We start from the raw sequence: 22,909 nt of genomic DNA, 5'->3' as shown, positions 1-22,909 counted from the left end.
TCCCAGCCGCCCCCCTCGTTCTTGTTACTCTTCAGAACTTCATTCTCTGTATGTCTAGCCCGCAGATCTCTGAAAACAAGGCTCTGGCATCAGTCAGTCACACTCTGGTATGAACTAGTCCAACACCTTAAAGGGTTGAGCCCTACCGAGAAAGAGCATTCCCCCCCCCCCCCTCTTATTTTTTTTTTAAAGGGGACATGTTCATCCATGAGCTGGGCGTCCGGGATGTGGGCAGTGGGGCAGGCACATTGAGTCTGAAAGGAGACGTCTCAGCTCCACTGAAATCGATCCTTAAATTTCACCTCACTCCCACCCCCTTGCTTGTTCAAGGACTCCTCTGTCCTCAGGATGAACCAGCAACAGGGGGCCACATCTAATCTCAGGGAGACTGGGTCGTAGAAATAAAATCTTTCCTTTTGTGGCAAACCAAAGCAAACAGAACCTGATGAAACAATGCGAATAAAACACGACAGAGGCACACGCTGCGACCCCTTTCAGTGGAAAAGGCTCTCCCGGGTCCAGACCCGTCAGTCAGGCAGTCCCGCGTGCACAGAGCGCCAGGACGGGGCAGAAGGTGCCCGCGGGGGCCAGGGCCTGCGGGCTGGGGCCACCGAGGCTTGCAAACTAAATTTAAAACCTCGCCTCCCAAGACCCTTGTGTAAAGGTTACTCGAGGTCTATTCCGGGTTCAGGCTTAAAAAAAGCATCTTTATTTGGCAAGGAAATGCCTTGTGAGAAGGCGCTCGGCGGACGAGGGGCATGGAGGGAAGCTGTGGCTTGGTGAGTTTTTCTTCTGGCATTTACAGCCCTGAAAATGATTGCAGCTTCCTCTGGCCGCCGGAGCTGGAGCCTGAAGGAGTGACCTTTAAGGAGAGTCTGTTTACTCCGTCTTCGGGCAGAGGCCCTTGCGTGAGCTCTGCAAAGTGGCGCCCCGCCTTGGCGCTGACCCCGGGGCCCGCGTCCAGACCCACCAGTTTGGAACAAGCAGGGGACGAGCCGGGGGCTGGTGAGGGGGCTGCTCCGGGGTTGGGGTGAGGGGCGCGTTCCGGGAGGTCAGGGTCAGCCCTGCCCGCTGGGCGCCCGGGTCTGGCCTCTGGCCTGGAACAGCCTGCGAGGCGGGTGTGTCGTGACCTGCCATTCCATGCTTCGTACGTTCTGGAAACCCTGTCCCGGGGCCAGCTCCAAGCTCCCTCACTTTTTAGACAAAACAAGAAGTAATTAGCCTGGACGGGGATACTCCTTGGTCTTTGCGGACCACACCGCAAATCGGGTTTGAATCTCGATCCCCCGAACTCTCACACCAAAAGGTACACGGAGGGAGAAACGGAAAACCAGGGAGGCCAGGCAGCGGTCAGAACCCTCGCGGAGCTCCCCGAAACGACGCCGGCCACGGCCTTTGCAGCGGCCAGGGAGACTGGAATCTGACTCCTGCGCGCGGCTGCTTAAACGTGAAAGAAATAAGCATGTGTAACGGGATCTGCTCGTTTCCAAAAGTTTGAATTAAACTTGAAGCCTTGGATTTACGTTTTTAAAGATCGTTTTGAAACCTTCCGACTTACAACACGATCGCTGCTAATTTCTCTTCATACCCTGATTCAACAGTCTCTGTTCCAGAGAGTCGGTGCTTTACTAGAATCCCGGTTTCGGTTATAAATATAATATCTTTGCTTGGAGGAAATCTAGGAGAGTTTTAAAAGGAAAATTAAAGCGACACGCGGTCCCGCTGCTCAGAAGTGCCCACGGTCAGCACGGCAGCAAACTGCCTTCTGTCTGGCGCACGTGTGTGCACACTTGTGTGCAAGCGTGCGTACACGCTCACGCACATGTATGTGTGCGTGTGCAAACGTTCGCAGGCGTGCACGTGTTTGTGCACACACGCATGTGTGCGGGTGTGCGTGCACGCACACGTGTATATGGGTGTGTACACACTTGTGCGCAAAGCATTGTGCGTGCGCACGTGCGCAAACGTTTGCACGCGTGCACACGTGTTTGTGCACACACGCAGGTGCGTGCGTGCACGCACACGTGTATATGGGCGTGTACACACTTGTGCGCAAAGCACTGTGCGCGTGCGTGCGCGTGTTGTATGTGGCGTGTGCAAACGTTTGCACGCGTGCACACCCGCACGTGTGCGGGTGTGTGCGTGCACGCACACGTGTATATGGGTGTGTGCACACTTGTGCACAAAGCATTGTGCACGTGCGTGCGTGTGTGTATGTATGCGTGTGCAAACGTTTGCACACGTGTGCATGTGTGTGCACACGTGCGTGTCTCATACGACGCATCCTTAGACAAAGCCAGCGTCAGGAGTTTTGTATCACGCTGCCCTCCCTTGTCAGCATCTCATAAGAACGTCCCCGCATCATTAAAGGACCCGTGCAAACGTCGTTTTAATGCATGTCCAATATGGCAACTTATGGATGTGCCATAATTTATTTTACTATTCCTCTATGATAAAAAAATGTTTTAAAGTGTGCAAACTTCCTTTCCCAGTGGAAAAAATAGAATAACTGCTCTGGAATGGTTATTTGTGATTTCCTGAAATTAGGTCAAAAATATTACACATTTTTTGTTACCCCAAGTACCTACTTCCTGGTGGATTCCAATACCGACCCGCTAGGTGACCAGAGGAAGGGGAGTGGCCAGACCCTTTCCTTGTGACACTGGGGTGGGCGTGCCATGGGGTGTGCTGAGCCCGGTCCCTCCCAGGACGCTGTGAGTCATGAGCTAGGCCGAGAACGATGAGGAAAGGCGTGAGGCCTGTGTCTGGGGCGGGTGTTCCCAGGCTCCACCCGAAATTTCAGGGTCCCTGAGCCCTGAGCCCTCGCTGCGCCCCTGGAGAATTCCCAGGCCCGAGGGTTTAATTAATGAGGATCCCCTCTGACCCAGATCCAAAATTATCTCAGATCCCTTCAATCCATAATTCTGGGAAGATCATAGGATGTTTTGTTTGTTGTTTTGGTTTTTGTTGTTTTAGCACTCGCCGTTGACATTTAACAGGGAAAACTTCTTGCAAACATTGAAAAACTCTGAACTTCTCTCTGCAACTGAAGACATCGCAAAGGAAGGACTTACAAATGAAAAGAGTGAAACTGAGACAATCTCAAGAGTTGTGTCAATCTGCAACCAATATATATTTAGCGCTCTGAAAAGAGTTGCAAAATGAGCATTGCCTTAGTCATTGGGGAACTAAAATAGTCCCATGTGTTTATCCCGCCTGGTCTTGTGTGCGGTAAGGTCTTTGACGGAATTAGGACTGACTCAGTCCTTTTCCTCCGTGAAACGTCTGTGCAACGTGCTCTCAGACGCTCCCGGTCTTCGGTTGTCAGTTTTATCCCTTCCTAGTGCAACGCCACGCCTCGGCGCCCGGGTTCCGTGGACAACCAGGACGCGCGTGTCCTTGGGAGGTTCACCAAAGTCCTAAGAGCTTCAGGACCTCATCCATGAAATGGAACGCTGCCTCTTGGCTGCTGTGACCCGGGGAGGAAACACGGCGGGGAAACCACTCAACGCGTCACTTAGGATCAAGCACGTTGTTGGTCTTCTTGGAAGATCCTGAGGACGAGACACGACAGGGATGCTTGGTGGCTGGGGGCTTCGGGCGGAATGGATGGACGAAGCGTGACCCGTTCTCACTGCTAAGCGTTGGGACTAATCTGGGCTATAATTTCATTGTAAGTGGAATCAATTGCGCAAAAAGGGGAGGATCCAGGTATCTGAGACAGCTCACAAATCCGGGGGGTGTGGGTGACGTGGAGGGAGCTTTCGCGAGCAGTTTCTGTTTGCCAACCTCACCAGCAGGTTTTGACGTCGTGCTTGGTAAAAGGCGCCCTGCGAAACAGGCGTGTCATTAACGAATAGTAACGGCGAAGCATGGACTGGCGTGACCATCGCTCAGCGGGGGAGAGCGCGCACTTACCCAGAGCACCTCCCGCAGCCCTCCCGTGCTGGGACGCCGCCTGCCCAGCTCGGCAGGTGCGGGAACCGGCACGGGATGGACGCAGAGCTTGTCCCAGGCTCCCCGGGCTCAAACCAGGCGGTCCGGCCCCAGGGTCCGCGCACAGTCTCTCTGCGGCCAGCCTACAAGGTCATTCCCTTCGCTCTATTCTTTTTAAGTTTATTTATTTGAGAGAGACAGAGACGGTGCGAGCCGGGAAGAGGCAGAGAGAGAGGGAGAGAGAATCCCAAGCAGGCCCCACGCTGCCAGTGCAGGGCCTGACGCGGGCTTGAACTCATGAAGCCGTGAGATCGCGACCCGAGCTGAAACCGAGAGTCGGAGGCTCACCGACTGAGCCACCGGGCGCCCGTCATTCCCTTCTAGGGGGGATTTATCCATTTATTTTCTCCTCTCAATTAAAAAAAACAAACACTTAATCTCTTAATGGAGGCTTATGGAATTCAAACGGGGCAGCTCTTTCCCGGAAACATCTGATGATAAGGAAGAGAGCAAGGACGATAAGGACAAAGCACGACAGATCCATGACTGATGCCGCCCCTGGGGGAGGAGTCTATTCAAACCGAGCGACCCAGGGGGCAGAGGCTCGGCTCCCGTGGACGTGGACGGTTGCTCTGGGGGCTTAGCAACAGACGGGAGCGCCTGCCTCAGCAGCGGGCGGCCACACCGTGTGGGGTGGGGCTTTCCACCTGCAGTCACGCTCCGCGGGGCCAAGCTGGTCCTGCCCCTTCGGCCTGCACCAGCGCCGTGAGCACCCCAGCACCCCCCTCCCCCCCAGGCCGGGCCTAACGGCAGCACCGTGGGGAGACACGCAACAGGTGAGTATTGTCACCTGGGGAGAGGGGCGGGTGGAATGTCCCTCTGCAAGAGGGGACGGCGGATGCCTGCTCCGAGGCTCAGAGCGAGGGACGCCTGGCGTGAGGCTTTGGCCGCACATGCGATCGGCCCGTGTGCCCCAAGGGGCCGCCAGCGGGCGCTCCCAGGTGGGCCCCTGGCACGAGGTCTGTCAGGACGGGCGTCCTGCTTAAAAGAGGCAGACAGACGTAGTGGGGGCTCCCGGTTCGGTTGCCCTGCAGCCGCGTGACCGGGGCCTCCTCGTCCTCCTCCGTAAATGGGCACGTAGAGGCCCCTGCCCACTGGGTTGCCGGGGGGGGCGCCAGGAGATGACCCCTCTCGAGCACATCCCCCTGCCTGGTACCCAGCAGCCACGCAAGTCCGCGCCGGCCGGCATCGTAAGTGTCACGTGCCCGGAGGCCTGATCACAACCACCTCGCGCCACAGAAACGCAGAACTCCGGACAGGGCAGGGATGAGCAACCCCGGGCTCGGGCCTCGACCTGGGGTAGCTGGAGACAAAAGTGTGGGATCAGACTTGCAATCAAAGAGGGAGAGCGTTTGCAAACGAGCAGGTTACGGTTAACATAACTTTGGAAACCATGAGGAAATTAAGGATATCACTTTAAATTAAATATCTTAAGTAGACATGTACTTTAAATGTGATAAGACAGCTAGGTACATTAAGTCATGCCGATTGGTAATTAAAAGCGGATTTCTCCAGGCTTAGCTGCCCGGGAGGAGAGATCAATGTCTTTGTACAGGAGCTGACAGTCGTCGGAAGTATGGTTTTAATCATCCCTGGCCCCACTTGCTCTCTGCTTGGCAATAATAATGATTTGTTCTCGTAATGAAATAATATTCATTTACCGCAAACGCAGGGCGCACACGGGGCACGATACCATCGGTGTCGCGCCCTGATTAGGACTCCGCTACACGATGATTTCACGGAATTCCAGAATATCAGGCTGCAGCAGGGGGAGGTCGATTCAGGTCCCGGCCCTTCATTTCACACGTTTGACCAAGGGATTGCGTGGTTCAGGTTGCACCTGGCCGTGAGCTTCCGGGAGGTTCCAGGGAAAGCCGAGCAGGGGTGTTTCGGGGAAGCTGCTTGTCCCGCTGTGTCCTCTCCTCCCCCCCCCATCTCACTTCTTGGTCCTTCCCCTTCCCGCCCTCCCTCCCCATCCCTCCTCTCCTCCTCTTTTTCCTCTCTCTCTCCTCTCGCCCCTCCTCCTAAGCACCCCAACCCTTCCGTGCTGAATGCCCCACGTCTGTACCCCACCCCCGCCCTGTCGGCTCCGAGGAACCCGGGGTGCTCCTGGGGGACGCGGCAGCCTGGGGGAGCCTCGGGGAGCGGCTCGGGTCCGTGTCCTCAGACTCTGGCTTCACGTTCAACCGTACCTCCAGCTCCACTCTTACCTGTCCGCAAAGAATAGCCGGAAAGAAGGGGTGTCCTGTTTGTTTCCTCCCAGAAAAGACCCCAAAGGGTCCTATTATACAGATAACCCCGAGACACCCTGGGACCTTGTCCGGGGCCACAAGACCCCTGACGCGGGATCCCGGGGTCCCCGTGTCCCGGGTCCCCCTGGGTCCCCCTGAAGACCCATGAGACACTGGGCTCTCTCTACGTCCAAGGCTCCGGGAGGGGAGCCAGGGCCCGGGCCCCCGAAAGTTGTGTGGGTGGAGTCGAGGGCACGCCTCGCTTGTAAGGCACCAGCTAAGCAAGCTGAGATGTTCCTGGGAGGTTGCCCGCGGAAGCTTCCCCAGAAGGTGCTCAGATGTTCGAAGTTCCGTGTCTCAACAGGACACCCGTGTTTTCTATTTGAACGAAAGGGGGGCGCAGCCTGCAGACGGGGCACATGTGAAGGCGGGACGCGGTGGGGATGGGGGTGACCGTGCTTTCGGGGCGCAGACTAGGGTGGGTCCTGCCTCCGTCTGTGCGTCTCTCTCTCCAGGTCCCTGTTTCTTTCCCTGTCTCTGTTTCTCTGCCCAGTTCTCTCTTTCTCCTTCCGCCTTCCGTTCTGCTTGTCCCCGTCCATCCGTCTGCAGGGTGCGCACTTCTGTCCTTCTCTCTGTTTCCTTTTTGTCTCTCGTCTCCTCCCTCTCTCTCTCTCTCTCTCTCTCTTGCACTTCCTGTCCACCCCTCCAACCCCTCTTGTCGTCTCCGCCAGGCCGTACCTCTCGGGTGCCGTGCATCGCGCCCCAGACCCGGGAAAGCCCCCGTGTCCCCGTCACACTCTGCAGACCGCCAGTACGGAGCCCGACCTGCAGACGCCTGTGTGAACGCTCACGAGGTTCGGCCTGCAAATGAGGAAACGCAGGCAGCCGTGGCCTTGGCCTCTGGTCACCCCTTCAGGCCGGCGCACAGGCGCTCATACTCGGGAGGCACGGGGAAGAAACAAGCCCGCGTGTTTCACCAACACGACTTTCTCTAGCGAAACCCTGTCCGGCTTCCACCTGTCGCGAGGGTCTTGTCTCATTTTATTATTGCTGAGGACAACACTCACGACTTCAAGGGAAGCACTAACGTTTCTGGAGAAGCCGCCCCCCCCCCCCCCCCGCACACAGCACCGGGGGTCTGACAACAAGGCGTGTCCCCCATGGTGCCGGCCTCGGGTCTGTGACTCCCGGGCAGAGTCCCCGGGCCGCTGCCCTCCGTTTCGGAACGCGCACGGCAGTTTCAGAGACCCGCCGGGCTTGAGGAAGGGCTTGACCTTCCCCGGCGGGGGCTGCATACTCCTTCGGGGCAACCTTCACTCGGTGCAAATTATTTGAGTGGCCTATGGTCTTGCTCCTCCAAATTCCTGAACGGAAGTGCTTCAGCTCTGCAATTAAAATCCGAGGAGACCCAGAACGCTGCCGCGCTGCTAATATCGACGGCTCCCCAAGTCTCCACCTCATGCAGACCAGGCCCAAGGTCCCTGCACAGCCACCGTCCCTGTTCACATCCTGCTCCCTCCCCCACTCACTGACCAGGTCACCGAACCTTTCGTCGTCGTCGTTCCTCCGTCCCCAGTCTGAGCCCCGTATGCACACGTGGCACTGGGCCACGACACCGAGACCGAGAGCCCAAACGAGATGAGTCAGTTCACTCAACACCAGGAAGTGTTTGCGGATCACCTGCCCCATGCGCAGCACTGTGTGGGGCCGGACTTCTGGCCCCGGGTCTGCCGCTGGCCAGCTGAGGGGGCTTCAGCAGGGGCTGGTCCTGTTCCCCAGGGACATAGCAGTGAAAAGGAGTAAGTGAATGAATATAGGTAGGAAGGAGGATGGAGGGAGGAGGGAGGGAGGGAAGGAAGGGATAGAGGGAAGGGGAAAGGAGGGAGGGGGAGGAGGGAAGGAAGGAAGGGGAAGGAAGGAAGGGAGGGAGGAAGGGGGGGAAGGAAGAAGGAAGAAGGAAGGGAGGAGGGAGGGAGGGAAGGAAGGAGGGAAGGAAAGAAGGGGGGAGGGAGGGAAGGAAGGAGGGAAGAAGGGAAAGAGGGATGAAGGGGGGGAAGGGAGGAAGGGGGGAAGGAAGAGGGAGGGAGGGAGGGAGGAAGGGTGGAAGGAAGGAAGGAAGGGAGGGAGGGAGGAGGGAGGGAGGAAGGGGGGAAGGAAGAAGGAAGGGAAGAGGGAGGAAGGGGGGAAGGGAGGAAGGGGGGAAGGAAGAGGGAGGGAGGGAGGGAGGAAGGGGGGAAGGAAGGAAGGAAGGGAGGGGGGAGGGAGGGAGGAGGAAGGGGGGAAGGAGAAGGGAGAAGGAAAAAGGAGGAGGAGGGAGGGAGGGAAGGAAGGGAGGGAGGGAGGGAGGAAGGGGGGAAGGAAGAAGGGAGGAAGAGGGAAGGGAGGGCGGAAGGGAGGGAGAAAGGGGGGAAGGAAGAAGGAAGAAGGAAGGGAAGAGGGAGGAAGGGGGGAAGGGAGGAAGGGGGAAAGGAAGAGGGAGGGAGGGAGGGAGGGAGGAAGGGTGGAAGGAAGAAGGAAGGGAGGAGGAGGGAGGAAGGGGAAAGGAAGGAAGGAAGGGAGGGAGGGAAGAGGGAGGGAGGGAAGGAAGGAGGAAGGAAGGAAGGGAGGGAGGGAGGGAGGGAGGAAGGGGGGAAGGAAGAAGGAAGCAAGGACAGAGGGAGGGAAGAAGGAAGGGAGGAGGGAGGAATGGGGGCCAAGGCACGTGCTAGGCCACCCTGCCACGGGCACCAGCAGCCAGGCTGAGTCCATGTGGCGGCCATCAGTTCTGGACTGGCCTCAGAGAGAATTAATTGCAGGGGTGGAGAGGGGCAGGAAAGGAGGGGGTCCCACGACCTGGCCACGCTGCTCTGCGGGGGCTGCGGATGACCCTTGCAGCTGCCGGAGAGGCCCGCCACACCAAACTCCGGTGGCCCAAGTGACAAAGGGGGGGGGGGAATGTCTGTGGTTGGAAGGTCCGAGTCTTTGATCTCTGCAACAGCCACAGGAAGGAGGGGAGGGAGACAGCGGCCCGAAGCAGCCTGGGCCCGCCGGCTCCCTTAGCGGGTGGGTTTCTGCCCTTCAGTGGCGGGCGCTTGCCTGACAGACTCAAAGGGGCCTGGCTGCCCAGGCCGTGGTGCGTTCAGACTGGCAAACCCCACGAGCGCAGGCGCTTTCCTGGCGTGCTCCCGATACCCAGGAAAAGAGTGTGGCTCACAGCAGGTGCTCCGGAAACACGCGCTGACCAGGGACAGAGGAGCGCAGGAGCAAGCAGGGTCCCTCTGGGGGGTTTGGCCCGTGCGCCTCCTGAATCACCTGGGCACTTACTGCAAATGTTTTCCTTTCTAAAAGCTACCCATGTGGCTGTAACAATGCAGCCAAGAGTGAGCGAGCGCCTATGCCCTGGGGAAATCCCTCTTTTTTTTTAAGTCTATTTATTTAGAGCGAGACAAAGACAGTGCAAGCAGGGGAGGGGCGGAGAGAGAAGGGCGAGAGAATCCCAAGCAGGCTCCTCACTGTCAGCGCAGGGCCCAAACACGGGGCTTGAAACTCACGAAACCATGAGATCACGACCGAGCTGAAACCGAGTCAGACGCGAACCCACTTGACCACTCGGGCGCCTGGAGACGTCTGTCTTTAAAAGCCCGTCACCAACGCACAGCTGCACTGTGGGGTGAGGATGGTAGAACTTTCCAGAAGGACGGTTCAGCAGTGTGGTCATTCGCGCGTGTGTATTCCAGGCGCAGAGATCCTTGGGACGTAATTAAGGTGTGGGCAGATAAGACCGCGCCAGCAAAGCCTTCTGTGATGGACCGAAAAGCTGGAGCCAGCCTGAAAGTCCAACGACATAGGAAAATGCCGCTTTCGTCGTCTGGAATGTCACGGGCTATGAAATGTAGTCTGAGGACGAGTCTTTACGGACATGAAGAGTCCAGCACACATGGGACATATGCACACAGGGCAGTTGGTTCTAGCGTGCCAGATGCATGAGGGACCCCCTGGAACGGGACCGAACCAGAAGCTTCCCAGCTATGCAGTAGGGGAAGCGTGCACAGAGCGGGCTGGCACTCCAGCTGTGGAAAGAGCCCTTCCAACTGGGCACCACGGGCTTCCCTGGGCACGTTTGGGTACCACGGGAAACATCAGACATCACTGGGCATTACTAAGAAACGCTGGATGTCACGGGCATCCTTGGGAATCGGTGGGCATTACTGGACACGATTGGATATCACTTCACTTCACATTACGGGTGTTGAACATTGTTGGGCATCACTGGGCATCTTTGGGCATCACTGGGCATCTTTGAGAATCACTGGGCATCACTGGGCATCACTCAGCATCACTGACCATCAATGGGCATCTTTGGGCATCACTGGGCATCTTTGAGAAGCACTGAACATCACTGGGCATCACTGGGCATCTTTGGGCATCACTGAGCATCACATCACTGGGCATCTTTGGGCATCACTGGGCATCTTTGAGAAGCACTGGACATCACTGGGCATCATGGGCATCTTGGGCATCACTGGGCATCTTGAGAAGCACTGGACATCACTGGGCATCACTGGGCATCACTAGATATAACTGGACATCTTCGGGCATCACTGGACATCATCAGGCTTTGTGTCATTGATGAGGACATCACGGCTGTAGGAAGATCTGCCAAGGTGGAAGGAATTTATTGGTCCAGCTTTGGTTTATCGACAGAGCTGGGCTATTGACACTCACGGTCAGCAGTAATGGGGAAGGGGGGGTAGGTTACGGAAAGGGGTATTTGCAGAGAACGGGATCAGAAGTGGTGGTGGTTCTAGACAAATCCTGCCCCCAGGTCTCCACAGAGACAAGCTTGGTAAGACGGAGAGGGACTGTCCGGCATGGCCTCAGGGGCCACAGGGACAGGGAGAAATTTCCTACTGCAATTTCTGGGATGATTTGGAATTGACTTAGTAGCTTGTCCCATTGCTTTGATGGATCTTCTTTACTTTTAAGCATAATTAAGTTTTATATCCCACCTGGGCCCCCAAATAATTTAACACATCTTTTAAAACAAAGCCGAACGGAAACCAAGATAATTGACAAATTCCTACGGAACAAAGCCAGTGAAAGGGAGGAACAGGGGATACTAGGCATCATAGGTACCTTCATTAATTCATCACAAAAACGATCCACCGTGCACGTGCTGGGCCCTGGTTCGAGGAAGAAGGTCAAGATGAAAAGCGCACGTGTCCTGCTTGCAAGAAGCTTATAATTTGGAGCACAGAGTAAACATTGTGCAAAATAACTCCGATGTCACAGTACGGAAGGTGAGGGTAGTGTCACCTACTTCATGCTAGGAGGGAAGAGAGGGGGCGATTCATGACATCAGCTAGTAATGGAATTTTTACTGAGCTTCCCGGCAGCCCAAGGAAAAGGTGGAATAGGTTGATTTATGTGCGTTTCACTGGGCAAAGAAAAAGACTAACTTTAAGAAATTGCATCGACTGGTTTGTTCATGGAATTAATCCAATACTCCGGTGGGAAAAAAGTGACGTTTTCATCCCGACTTTGAGAATTATCCCCGGTAAGTTAGTAAGTGACAAGGCAAGCTGAAGAACAATATGGACACAACAATCCTAATTGTAAAGAAAACACAAAACAGAGGCTTTGAACAACTACAGGAAAATTCAGAATATTTCCCAGTCTGCCAACGGTATGGAGTGAGGCGAGACATGCCTTGCTTTTTATTTGTAATCATCTATATTGGCTGCATTTGTCAAAACAAGCATCTATTCCTTTCCTAATTAAAAAAAAAAAAAAAAAAAAGAGCGGGGGGGGGGGGGGATGTAGCGGAATGTATATAAAAGGAAGAAAGCTACGCCCAGGAAATTGCTCACAGCAGAGGCTGGTTTAGGTAGGGGTGAGCAGAGCTTCAGGCTGAGCACAGTCAAGTGCCTCACCCTGCACAACCCTGCAGAAGACGAGGCTCTGGGGAGGGGCCACCGCCCTCTGCAACAGCCTCGCCCCTCAGAGCAGACCCACTTTGACGCTGGGTTGTTTTTATTTATTTATTTTTAATGAAAACAAACAAACAGAGTAGAAGAGATACCCAGAGGCCGCCGGTCTCCTTAAGGTCCTCCGCAGACCTGGTCCCCCTTCCCTGTCCCCCCGTCCCGAGGCACAGATCAAGATCTCTAGCTGCGGTCACGCAGGGTAGCAGGGGCTTAAGTGAACAGCAATTAAGGTGGTTTCCTGCGATAAAACCAATCTTCACGGAAATCTGCGTGCTCTCAGCTTTCTGGTCTGTTCGTGCTGGGGCTCTGTAGACGAGTCGTGTCAGAGGTCACTGTGTCCCTCCGTGAAGATCTGGCCAGGGAGGGGGGCTCCTCGCTCTCAGAGGTACCGGTGGCCCGGGGGACGGAGCCCCGGACGGGGTGGAGGGATTGGCTAACTCCGTCTCCTCATCAATAAGAGGGACAATCATCTGCTGAGGTTTGGGGGCGGGGGGCTGGCTCTGACGCGAGAACGCCAGTTGAACTGTTAGGAAGGAGCGTGCCCTGCTAAGTAAGGAGTTAGCAAACGGTTAAGAGCCTGGACACCCGCATCTGGCAAACCTGGATTTAAATCTGAATCGGGACACTGTCTAGACGACCTTAGGACGACCTTAGCTGACTGCTGAGCCTCGGTTCCCTCACCTCTAAAATGGGCGCACGCCGTAACACCCACCTCAATGCGCACAGACGGTAATCTCACGATGACTTCCGAGCGCCCCGTTCGAACCGCGAGCGCTTCTCCCTCACCTCTGTTTTCCTCTCTCTTTCTCCAAGACCCACCCCACCATCCGGCACGCCGGGTATCTGTTTGCCGTCTTCCCTTCCCCACCAGCACCAAGTCCACCACGAGGTCCCTGGGGGCTGGGGTCTCTGTCTTACTCTCTGCTCTGAATACAGTGTCTAGCACACAGTAGGTGCTCAAGGGATGCTGGTCAAGGAAACAAAATGTCAGCTACGGAATGCCATTGCCGTCGGTAACGCATACGCGCCACAATTGTGAAACTCATCTGCAGGAAGTTACATTGATACACTTAACGTACTTCATTTGAAAAGTTCTTCTTTTATTCAAAAATGCTAAAAAAATTTTTTAAAACTGTTATTAACATTTATTTATTTTTGAGAGACGGCGTGTGAACAGGGGAGGGGCTGAGAGAGAGGGAGACTCAGAATCCGAAGCAGGCTCCGGGCTCCGAGCCGTCGGCACGGAGCCCGACGTGGGGCTCGAACCCACGAAGCCTTTGGGGCTCCAGCTAACTGACAGGGGGCTTACTCCCTCCGCACCTTCGACTGTGATCACAGCCCTGGGGCGGAATTTTTCTCTGTGCTTGCAAAGAACCGAGCTCCATGAGGTGTGCACGTCAGTGGTAGGAAGGAGTCCCCTCGGTCTCGGGAAATGCCGGCCCCCCAAACATCCCCGTTGTCCGTGCCAGGCTGGGGATCTGAGCAGAACATCTGCCATGCAAAGCAGCTGGCCCAGAAGTTTCCTCTGGCGAGGACCGCGCTCAGGTTTCTGGGGACGATGTTTGTGCACCGGGTGGACCCCAGAAAGCGGGACACGGGAGGAGGCCGGGGGATGGCGGCCGCCGAGAACCGGCCCGGCGTGTTTAATGCTGGAGAGGAACACAGCCAAGGCTGGATTCTGGAAAAGGTTCTGATCAGTTTGAGCCACCCCTGCCCTCTCCCTTCCAATGTTCCTTTCGAGGGCAGTAACGCGTGGGGAAAGGACGGGCCGTTTCAGTGCAGGGTGCGGGTGACAGCTGCACACGGCCGCGTGTCAGCTGAACCCGACTCCCTCCCGCCCGGCGGGCCAGCATCTGGTGCGGCTCCCTTGTTTATCTGCGCTGCGGTTTCCATTTCATGATAAAGTCATGTGTTACTTCGAAAACGCAATAATGGTAAACCAACCTAATTAGGCGCCGAAACCAGAACCTCGCGGAAAAGAGAGTTTTCTTTTTTACCCACTACAAGAGAGTGGAAATCGGATTTTTACCAAATCAGATTTGCAGGTTAGAAGCGAGGCACTGACGTCTGCGTCTTAATCGGTTTCAGTGACCTTGTGCCAGAAACACGAGGCTCTTGGGAAACAGATTCCAGCAGAGAGGAAGACGGCTGTGACCCCCCGGAGTGAAGGACCCAGGGCTTCGAGATGCTGCTTCTTACGCGCCTCTTCTCCTGAGTTCTCATCTTTAAAATGGGGACAAAAATATCCAATTGTCTCGCACAGTTCCAGAGACTTGGGTAAGAACACAGCCAGCCTGGTTAGCATACGTGTCTTTAAAGCTTTATTTATTTTATGTTTGGGAGAGACGGAGACAGCGCGAGTGATGGAGGGGCGGAGAAAGAGAGGAAAGAGGGGAGAGCGTTCCAGCAGGCTCCAGGCCGTGAGCTGTCAGCACAGAGCCCGACGTGGGGCTCGCACCCTCCCCGTGAGATCGTGACCCGAGCCGAGACTAAGCGTGAGACGCTTAGCGAACTGAGCCGTCCAGGCGTCCCAAGTGTTAATATTTCTAATATTTTTGAGTCCGCCCCGGAAAATGTGATTTCCTCAGTGAAGCAAGAGGCAGGCCCACAGTCTCGGGGGGGGGGAGACGGTCCTTGTCTTAGCTTCAAGACCGGCTCACCCCCAGCCCCGGAGTTTGCTTTTCTCTGCAAGTGACACTCTTCTCCCCGGGGCCACCGTGACTTTCTGCGGTACGGCTGCCTCGGCCGTTCCCACCGCGGCACGCGCCCTGCACACGGGGCCGCGCGCCCGGGCACGCGCTCTCAGCTGCCTGAGGCTCCCGCACCGGATGCCCCTGGTCGGGTTCAGCCGCACAACACGGACGTTTCTGTAGGTCCGAAGCTCGGATATGGCAGAGTCACGCTTCCCACACAGGCGTGTGAGGCGAGGACCGCGTGCTCCCGGAAGGCACTCGGTTGGGACGCGGTTTGGTGCCGGGTTTCCCAGCTTACTCCGCGGCCCTCGGCACGTGCCCTAGCCTCTCCGTGCCCCCGTCTCCTCATCTGGGCAGCGCTGAGGTCCCGGGGGGTGGCAGCGTGACCGGCCCCGTGGGCCGGGGACAAGCCCAGGCGAGGGTGCTGACGCCCTGCCCGACGTCTGCAGCTCCGGAGGCCGGGACGGGCGGCCGACGGGGGTCTCCCTCACCGTGCCTCGCGGCCACCCGTCCCGGCTCCGGAAAAGCCCAAGTCGAGGGTCCCTGGCTACGCCCAGAGGTGACTCAAGCGCCTGGCTTTCCACGAGGATTGAAGGTGAACTCCTGGAAGCAAGAAGCGTGAGAACAGTCGCGTCTCCGCACGACAGAAACGCCCATCCTGGCGACTGTCACCTTGTGCGGGAGGCCAGAGCCTCGCCGACGGGAGGAGGGTCTCAGGCGTCTCTGGAGTTGACCTGCACTGTGTTTCTGGACAACGTGGTGTTTTCCCCTCAGTCAACGTATCTCCAGCATTTTCAGCTCCGAGGGCCGTGTCTTTCGGCGGCTTCAAACACTCGGGCTCTAATTTGTACAATAAAACAAAAACAATCCCTCCCGAGGGACCCGGCTGGTCCCCCGGAGTCAAGGGGGCTTTCGAGGGCGCACAAGGACGTCCTCCACAAACAAACAAACAAAGCAGCCTCCTTCCTGCCGGCTCTCCTTCCGACAAAGCACAAAGCACGTTGGCAGGCCAGGCCTCCCTGGCGGGGGCTGCTTATCTGCACCCCCACCCCCACCGTCCGGGTCTCAGGTCCCGGCGGGGGTTTGCCTGGACTTCGGCGGGGGGCAGACTGTGAGCAGACAAGCATCTCGGGTACCCCTCCCCTCCGTGGCCGTGCGCGGGGCGCCCGAATCCCAGGCAGGACTCCCGCACGCGATACCCTCCCTGGGCATCGCCCGGGCCTGCTGGCTTCTTCTCCCGCACCTTCATGCACCAGGCAGAGCAAAACCTGGTGTGACGGGCAGGAAAGAGACTGAGGCTTTTCTAAAAACGATAACCATAAAACTCCTTCCGCTGTGAGAACCAGGAGGCTGTGTTTGCAGAGCAGATTCCCCAAACCCTGCCGTGCCCCCCCAAGCACTGGCAAAGGCTCCATGAGCTCGGACGCAGAATTTTCCAGGCTCGGGGGCTCTGGCCTGGAGCCTCGGCCTCCTGGCTTCTTGAGGCCGAAGGGGGCGGAACATTGGGATGGCCATTTTTCTGAGTGACCAGGCCGGATGAAGCCTTCCCCTCAAGGACAATGACTCTCACCCTGCCCCTCCCCAGCTGAATCTGCCTTTTGAGCAAGAATAACCAGGTAGGAATGAGGAGAGAATGTGAAGGGGGCTTTCCAAAGGGTCCCCCAAAGCAAGAAGGAGCAACCCTTGTCCCCCTGAGGCCTTGGGAAGTCTTTACAAAAGGAAATGGGGGCCCCCACTAACCAGGGCCGTGGGGGTGCCGCCTGCCTTCAGTTCCTATGTCAATGCTGAGACAAGAGCTTTCACTCCCATTTCACAGATGGGGAAACAGCCCAGAAAGCTGGGCGGCTTCCCGTCATGTCCACAAACCCATCTCACAGATGGGGAAACTGAGCCCAGAGAGCTGGGCGGCTTCCCTGTGATGTCCCTGCAGTCATGAGCTCGTCCTCCCTGCCCCCGGCTCCCAGTGAATCATGGAAAGGCTCCAGGAGCACGAAACCAACAGGGGACGAGGGGTCTGTGCACGATCCACTGTCCCCTCCGCAGGAAGGGTCTAGAAGGCGAGTTGAGAAACGCGGCTGGCACCTGGCTCTTCTGAGCCTCGTGGGCAGCGTGGGGGGGAGGGAGGGGGGCTCACGGGAGGGGCTGCGGCCCCCCAGCGCTCTCCTCTGACCGGAGATGCCCGACACAGAGGATGCGAAGGCGCTGTTCCACCCTCCCGGGTGCTGGGAGGTGTTTGCCGGGTCCCACCTGAGCCCTCCCCACCGTCTCAAGTGCACGACAGCAGGTGGGGGAGGAAGTGGCAGGAGGCCGAGGCTCCAGGGACAGTGTTGGCTTTGTCATCCTCAAGGACCCAGTCCCCACTGTGCTCGTGTGGGGACGAGCCGGAGGCTGGAGGTCGGGGGGAGAAGAGGAGGAGCACAGGAGGGAGGGAGGAGGGGAGCGAGGCCGCGTGCTTGTCATTCTGCGTCCGTGATCCCGGGCCCACGCCCGGCCGCCCCTGCCCTTGTCACCCCTCGAGCCCGCGGGACCCTCGGAAAACCCTCCAGGGGGGAGCACAGCAAGGGCTTAGGGGGGCGGATCATCTGCTTGGGTTAAAATAAAATGAAATCAGCTTTGCGGGGAGAAGAAGAAGAAAGCGATAAGCTGGGGAGTCAGAGCGCAGGGCAGGAGGCGGCCTGTCCGCGATGACCCGAGTCCGTTCCCGACCCCTGCCGTGACACGACACCATGGTGGCGGCGGTGTGAGAGCGTCTCGGCCCTGGGGGCTTGTCAGGGACACGGTCCGCCTGGGTCCCGCAAGCCGGTGTGGCCTCCTGGAAACCAAGTTCCTGGACGGCCGACGGTGCTTTATTGTGCAAACATCGCCCGACGTGGTCACCAGGCTGGTAACAGGAGACAGTTGGCCTCCTAGTTTGACCTTTCACCCTCTTTACTAAATAGGCCTAATTATTGCATTTGTCTGTCATTTGAGCCACAAATGATCCATTCAGGTCATGGGGGGCGGCCGCACTTTTCTGCCCTGTCTGGAGATCTCCACTAATTGTATCCTTCAGAGGAAGTTCAGCAGGAGGCTGGGTCTGCCCCCGTGCTTCCGGGGAGGGGACAGTGCAGGGGATGCCGTCCCACCAAGGCCTGGGCTCAGTCTCCGCCACCAAGGAGGGAGGCTGGCTTCCTTCTGGGGTCCCGCGGTTTGAACTCCAGTCCCGGTGGGCCCGTGACTTCCCTACCACAGCCCGGCCCTATGCTTACGGTGTGCCCCACGGCCACGGCACTTGCCCGTGACCCCTCCCTTCTGTGCACGACACGTCCCAGGCTCCTTGCTGTTAGGTGGCCACCTGACCGAGCTCTGGCCGATGGCGTGTAAGTGGGGCGGTACGTGCCCCCTCCAGCCCGGCCCATCAAACCCCTATTCCCAGTCCCCACCGGGTTTCCCACCTGCTGCCTCTAAGCGCCCGGAGGAGGGGGAGCCACAAAACGGAAGCCTGGGTCTCTGACGGACCCAGTGCAGCACCCACCCCAATGGTGCCATACTGTGATGTGAGCACAAAACGTCAATTATTTTATCAAGTTTCTGAGAGTTGGAGTTTATTTCAGCACCTTGCCTACCTGATTTAGAAAACTTTTTTAATATTTTTGAGAGAGAGAGAGAGAGAGAGAGAGAGAGAGCAAGCAGGGGGAGGAGAGAGAGAGAGAGGGGAGACACGGAATTGAAAGCAGGCTCCAGGCTCCGAGCTGTCAGCACAGAGCCCGACGCGGGGCTCGAACCCATGAACCGTGAGATCATGACCTGAGCGATGTTGGATGCTCAACCGACTGAGCCACCCAGTGCCCCCCTGATTAATCTACTTAGTAATACAATCCCATGTTTATCCCAGGAGGTAATGTACTCACTGAAGGGACTGTAACTTGCTAGCCCCCTTACAGCGAGGGTCGGCTAAGGAAACATATGAATCTTACTGGGTGGGACAGCTGGAAAAGCTCCTTGAGAAATAGACAAGTAGTACACTTCCTTTGCTCCCTGCTGCCTGGAATGCAAACATGATGGTTGGAGCTCTGGCAGCTATCTTGAACCATGAAGTCTAAGGGTAGAGCAAATGATGAAAGGAATCTGAGTCCCTGACAACTGTATTGACCCGGGACTCCCATTTTTACACTTGTTTTACTAACGAGAAAAATAAGCTTTTATGTGTTACAATCACCGCTATTTTGGGTTTTAGGTTAAATGCATCTCACCCAGTCCTAACATATTGCTTACGTATAGAAAGGTAGGACCCTTGCAGAGGCTAAGTGAGGGGATGTCATGTGCGTGAAGAAGACGGTCCACGGCCAGAGCAACGTAAGCTGTCTAATTCGGACGGAGCTTTTTGCCCATCATCGCAGGGGTGAGTAATTATCTGCTCACGAGAGGCAGCAGCTTCACTGCTCCCTGAGTCTCTTCTGCGAAATGGAGATAAAAATGCATGGACAGAAGGCCACCCCCTTGCCTGGACCCCAAGAAGCTCCTGCTTCTTCCCCCCGTCCACTCCACACTCTCCTCGCGGCCTGTGTCTGCCCTCTGAGACGCCCTCCCGCGTCCTCAGATGCTCACGGCATTGCCTGGGATGACCCTGACTCCCTGTGTCACAGCCGATCAGCACTCTGGCCACCGGGTAGTCACGCAGCCCCAGAAATGCTATTTCCCCAGCGCGGGCAAGCTTCCGGTTGGTCCCTTATTTACCCCCAGCACCTCCTCAGAGGTATAAACAAAGGAAAGGTCCTGACAAGGAACCTCTTAACCTAGTTTTCCCTTAACAAGAGTTGAGCCTGGAATTCAAGAAAGCAAAGATTTGAGGAGTTGACATCCATACACAGCTACGTGCTAACATTTAACCGCGCAGTTGCCCTTTTGTTCTTTGTGGACTGTCAGTAGAAATTGCGGCAAGAAAGAAACATCCAGGACGCTCTTGATTTTGAGCAGCTGGTACAGTCAACAGGTCGTCCACTGCACAAGGTGCCTAGCCAAGGCAGCGAGTGGGTAGCCCACGCCGCACTCACAAGACTTACACATGGCTCAGGGTTCTGTTTGCCGGAGCAGAGTTGGGGGGGCGGGCAAAGCATCTTCTCCTAATTTGCACAAAGATACTATTGGGCTTACCTCACCAGCAGAACGTCACCTTTGTGTGGTTTCTACCTCTTTGTGTTCATTGAGGCTTCCAAATGCAAGGCAAAGCGTTGAAAGCGTGTCCCAGGGGGTTTGGGGCCCTCCTGGAGCTTAAGCATTCTTGCCCTCGTGCATCAGGGCTGTGCTCCCCTCATCTTTGAGCGGAGCTGTTTTCATCCTCCAGTCCTCCAGGCCACCAGCTGGGCTGACTTGCCGGGGCCCGAGGCGAAGTTTCAGGCGGGTAGTGGTGGGGTGAACATGAGCCCCGGGTAGCTAGCACGTTTTCTAGGCCATCGCCGTGCACTGAGTCCAAGAAGCCTGTGCCTGGACTATTCTGGGTCCTCTCGGCGGTCTGTTCCTGAGAAGAGTGCCTTACATTCGTGCATAGCAGGTGCACGAAAACAGAGACGGTGCCGGGGTACGAATCAGATGACGTAAATACCAGTTGGGGGTGCAAATACGCGGCAAGAAGGGGGTCAAATCTGTATGGGGAGAGGGGCTCATCCCAAGACGCGGCGGGGAAAGTTCAAGATGAGCCTGAGGCATCCCGTTGTGATGGACGCAGGGAAGAGCTTGGTGGGTACCGGGGACACGTCAAAGTCACCTGCAGGGGCTCCCGCTGGCCCCATCTAGGACAAACTGGAGCGAGACCACAGATGCTGGGATTAGCGGGTTATAACCCGGGAATAGAGGTGGAAAAGGAAAAGCCACTACAAATGTAGAAGGAAGGAGGGATACAGAAGTCAACCACCCTCGGTACTTAGGTCGTGCAAGATTACTGACGGGCGACACGGGCAGGAGAAATACGGCAGGGAGACGGGTGGGTGCACAGTCTCCAAGTATCGCTTACAGGACGCTTTATCATTTACAGAGAGAGGAACAGCGACTTTACAGAGGAGAGGCACCCCCGAACCGGGGGGATCAGTGACTGTCACCAGTAATGGGACAAACGACATCATCGTTCTCTGATATGAGGCGCTGACGAGGACACAACGTCACCGTGGGGGTATTCCTGCCAAAGCATCATAAATGAATCCAATCACGAGGAAACACCGATAAACCCAAACAGAGCCATTCAACAAAAAACAGGCCTTCCTTCTTCAAAATGTCACATTCCTGAAAGACTGAAGAAGTCTGAAGAATGTTCTGGAATAAAGGACATTAAAGAGACAGGATAACAGAATGTAACCTGTGCTCCTGGATCAGATCTTGAACTCTCCCCCCCAAAATATATATATTTACATATATTTTTATACATATTATTTAATATATTATTAACATATAACATAAAAATATATGGATGCACACACAGTGTCCCTGTTCCTATACAGGAACACATAGAACTCTCTGTAGCTTTGGTAACTTTTCTGAAGATCCAAAGTTATTTCGAAATAAAGGGCTGATGACTGAGATGAGGAGTGAATGTGTGTGCACACAGCCTCCTCCCTGCAGGGCCCCCCAGCAATCCTTCCGGGCCCCGGGGTACTCTGTCCCTGACAGCTGACGCTCCCAGGGAGCTTCTCCATGTCTGCGTGTCCGGGCCCCTGCACAACAAGACCGATGGCTTAAGGGGGGACCCAGGACATACACACACAGACACACATCCTTGACTTGAAAAGGCTCCAGTCAATGGGTGCGGCCAGGCCAGTTATCTGGAAGAACAACTGCGAGAGCAAAGCAGAAAACAGAACCGTGGTGAATCGGGTTGGACGGTGGACGCCCCAACCTGCAGCCCCGGTGGGTCCCCCCACCGCTTTCCTAGCCGCTGGGCTCCACATGAATGTGTCCACGAACACGAAGCTTCTCCTCCAGCTCTTTTCGTGTCTGTGGGGTGCCACCCCCGCTCTCAGGGCCCTCGTGGGTGTCACACGCAGTGCCAGGGTTCCCGCTACCACGATTCAAGTCGAACCAAAGCAAAGGTGCCCCGGAGCCCGGAATGCACGAGGGCGGAGGGGGTAGGAACTCCCCAGACGCTTCCCCAGCTTAGCCCAAAGGAATCCAATTCCTGTCTCCCAACAAAACTGGGTCACTGACGACAGAAGTCAACCAAGTTGGTCGAATGACTCAGAGCCCAAGAGTCGTCTATGTCATGGCCATCGGGCCATTTTGGACGGTTATGTTACCGTAATTCTTGTAATAGCCATCGACAAAGTAAGGCTGAGGCAGGGCTCTAGGACTGAGGCCCCAAGGCGACAGATGGGGCCGTGTGCCAACGCGACTGCTTTCCAGCAACAAATTATTGAACAGTCACCCGGGGACACGTCCAAAGCCGCTGGTGATCTCAGGTAATTGGATTTGGAGGACCGGCTGGCCTTGGCACGAAGCGTGGAGTCCTGCCGGATTCCCCCAGCCGTGGGGAAACGGACCAGAGGCTTCCCCCGTGACCAGACTCCTGGCGAACTCACGCGGCTGAGAAGTCGATGGCACGAGACCTCTTCCCTTCACCCCGAGCGAAGAAATGCTGTAATGTTTTGGGGGAGAAAAGACCATGCGGCGTTTGGCTCCTTTCCCACCATCTGTTTTCTCTTTGGCTGCTTGGGAAGAGGGAAGTGAACACGTGACACGTTTTTGCTGGACAGCGTGTTGTGGGGACCGAGAGACGGGGGTGTTCACAGATCAGGGCTACCTTCTGAGGACAGGACGACACCATCCCGGGACAAGAAGGCAGGGTTGGGGTCTCCCGCCCCAGCACTTACCGGTCCCCTACAAGTCCCGCCTCTGGTCACGCTCCCCCCAGCCTTGCGGGTGACGGGGGCTTGACCCTTGCCAGGGCCCCACACACGAGCAGGTAGGTAATCCCAGGGCCCCCCCCCCCCCCCCGCCTTCCAGGGAAACCCCATCGTAGTGACTGCGGCCACCCCATCCCCCACACCTGCTTTGAGAG

The sequence above is a fragment of the Lynx canadensis genome, chromosome E2 (genome assembly GCF_007474595.2).
Source record: "Lynx canadensis isolate LIC74 chromosome E2, mLynCan4.pri.v2, whole genome shotgun sequence".
NCBI lineage: Eukaryota > Metazoa > Chordata > Mammalia > Carnivora > Felidae > Lynx > Lynx canadensis.
Note: the sequence above shows the minus strand (reverse complement) of the source record.